General features: G+C 43.4%; 1 non-coding gene across 1 annotated transcript; it reads left to right on the forward strand.

Annotated features, from left to right (window-relative positions):
* The first annotated feature begins 1,600 nt into the window (after positions 1-1,600).
* Positions 1,601-1,673, forward strand: TRNAT-AGU (transfer RNA threonine (anticodon AGU)). Its single transcript has one exon. It is a non-coding gene; the product is annotated as a tRNA-Thr (tRNA).
* The last annotated feature ends 1,584 nt before the right edge of the window (positions 1,674-3,257 follow it).

A 3,257-nucleotide genomic window follows, 5' to 3' on the forward strand; every position in this document is an offset into this window, starting at 1 on the left:
GCCAAAGGGGGTCTTCTCCCGTGTTGCAGTTTGTGCCCCTTGCCTCTTGTCCTGCCACTGGGCACCACTGCAAAGAGCTTGGCTCCTTCCTCTCTGCTCCTGGCTCCGTCCTCTCTGCACCCTCCTCCAGGTATTTCTAGACATTGATGAGATCCCCAGGAGCCTTCTCTCCTCCAGGCTGAACAGTCCCAGCTCCTGCGGCCTCTCCTCAAACGTCAGATGCTGCAGTCCCTTCATCACCTTCGTGGCCCTTCCTTGCACCCTCTCCAGTATGTCCACGTCTCTCTTGCCCTGGGGAGCCCAGCACAAGAGCAAGGAGCCCAGAACACAGCGCTCTAGGTGTGGCCTTACTACTGCTGAACGACTTTGAGGATCACCTGCCTTAACCTAGTGGCAATACTTGGCCATACGGTGCCCGGCATACCATTATACTTCTTGGCAGCAAGGGAACATTGCCAGCTCCCGTTCAGCTTTGTGTCCACCAGGACTTCCAGGTCCCATTCTGCAAAGCGACTTTCCAGACAGTTGGCCACCAGCATGTCCTGGTTCATGGAGTTGTTCCTTCCCAGGTACAGGACTTCGCCCTTGCTCTTGTTGAATTATGTGAGGCTCCTGTCAGCCCATTTCTCCAGCCTCTCGAGAAGGAGAAGGAAGAGAAGGGAAGTAAGAAAGAAGCATGAGATATACCCATTTCTACTGATGGATACATGCTTCGGAGAATCCTCCTGATGGAAATGACACATCCTAATGAAATACAATCCAGCCACTTTGTTTAAAGTAGTTGCACTGAGGAATCTCACTGCCTGGTTAATCCTGTCTGACAAAGCCTTTTCAAAAAGTCACACAAAATCCAGGGGTTGGAAACAAGCATAGAGCTATGCCATACAAATATAAAACCAGAAAAACACTCTCTGTTGACTGTAATAATTAGCTAATGGCATCCGAGGCACCGAGTTTATGTTTAACAGGTGTGTTAATGAGGGTGGAAACAGAACGAATGTGGCGAGTGTTTCTTATGACACCCCTTTCTAACTACCTTCAGTGAAGAATGAATCTACAGGAAAGATTACCCTGAAAATTCAGACACCAAAGAATAGCTTAGAAATGTGAAAATGCCCACATCAGCCATAGTGCCCAAAGCACATCATGGACTGCTAAGAAAGAATTGACATGTTTGAAGAGTCGAGAGGAAAAAAGCAAATACACAGATGATTTCCAAAGGAAAGCAGTGGGATATAAAGAGTTATTTTTTAGAAGCTTAACTTCCTTCTTTGATAAATTACTGCAACAAGTATGAAGAGGCAAAATATCGTTGCTTCTTGTTTGTAAACTTCCCAAGCTACTTGGCTGGGGAAAGGGGAGCCATGTATCACTCTTGATGTCCTTGCAGGGATGAGCTGTAAAATCCAGGTTTGGGTTGACCTGGTGTGTTGCTAGTTTTGTGACTCTGACGTTTGTGTTTGTTAGTGCCATTTGGAAAGAGAATAGAAAATCCTTGGAGCAGTACAATGTAGCAGAGCAGGTTTTGTTTCACTCCAGAATTAACAGAGAAAATAATTATATGAAATATTCACAAAGGAAAAAGCAGCCTAAGCTCAGAGGCTCCATAGCTCAGGGGTTAGAGCACTGGTCTAGTAAACCAGGGGTCGTGAGTTCAAATCTCACTGGAGCCTGGGGGCTCTGTACCTCTTGCAAAGACCTACAGCTTTAGCTTTCTGTTCTTTTCCAAAATGTTGCTGGTGTCATTTTTTGGAGCATCCGCCCCAGCCTAGGTGAAGTACAAAGATCATATAGCACCTATACCAAATAACAGGCAATGAGAAGCAGAGAAAAATAGCAATGGTCAGAGTTAAACCCTCGAAAGAATACCTCAAAATATTTTTAAACTATAGCAATTGGAGATAGGAAATACCTAATAACGGGATTTAAAGCCTTCTGAACCCTGCAGACGTTGTGAAGCTCATTGATGGACAAATCTGAAATGGCTGCTAGATATTTACAGTCAGATCTGGTTCATCTCTTCATACTTCAGCAGGACAATCAAATTATGTCTCCAGAGCTCAGTAATTACAGAGCTGGCTGAAAAAATTATACAATAGGCTTGTGGAGGAATAGTAACATTGGTCTTCTTCAGAGTTATTCTGGGGGGCCTGGAAAGTTATCATTTTTAAGAAAACAGAAAAAGCTAGGAATTAACCTATTTTGCATCTTGAGTTCAATGAACTGGAGCCCAGATTTATGAGATTTCATACTCTGCCTTTGCACATTTCCCATTTTTTTGGTCACTTTCCAATAGAATTCCTATTTTGTTCCATCAAAACGGTCCAAACCAGTGACGTAAAAGGACATTTCTGAATTTGAAAAAGGCCTTTTCCATTTGAGGGAAAGAAGGCTCAAAAGCCTGAAACATTTTTGTCTTGTGGAGGTGGACGCTGGGTGCCAGGAGGGACATGGCACTTTGGTCACCTCTCTTCAGCCTGTTTCCTTACAGCTCTCTCTTCCCAAAACAGAGAGCACGTTACAGCTTTAGTGGGTTGATGTGTTTTCTCCACATGAGAAGTGACCTGCAGGAATTTCCTAGCTTTCCTCTGTATATATCACAGTAAGGCTAAAGAAACAGAAGTCAGCAGGGTTCCCATTAATCTGCAACCTAATAAACTAGCACAAGTTATTGTTATTGTAACCCAAGATACTGGAATATGGACAGATGTGTTTTACTAACGGTGAATTTGTTTCTAGACTGTTGTGGCTATACGTCTATTTACCCTGTACCTCATTCCAGCTTTTCTCTTTATTTTGCTTTCATATGACACTGCTGAGCAATATCCAAAAAGATCTTTGTGGTTCAAGTTCACTTTTGCAATCAGGCTCGTGGCTTCACCTTAGCTGAGCGTGGTAGTGATGGAAATGATCCTTTGAAAAATTAATGTCTTTCATCTCTATGCAAAAATGACAAATGTTCAGGATATATTTTGCTGAATTCTTAATCTACACGGTACTTAATATTAATGTAAAAACTCCTCTCCCCAGTAACCCTGCTGCAATGCATAACACCAAACATACTGATGCTGCTTGTTAAACATGGGCCTGATGCAAAGATCACTTTTAACAGTGGACCTTGGACCCTGCCCTACCTAATCCCTTTGTATCAATCATCCATCATCTTTTTCTCTGCTGAAAACAGGGCTTTTCAAAGACAGAGCTTGACAGGAGGGGCGAAGAGGGCATATAGCCATAGCCTGAAGCCCATGTAAATG

The sequence above is a fragment of the Gymnogyps californianus genome, chromosome 18, assembly GCF_018139145.2.
Source record: "Gymnogyps californianus isolate 813 chromosome 18, ASM1813914v2, whole genome shotgun sequence".
NCBI classification, from domain to species: Eukaryota; Metazoa; Chordata; class Aves; order Accipitriformes; family Cathartidae; genus Gymnogyps; species Gymnogyps californianus.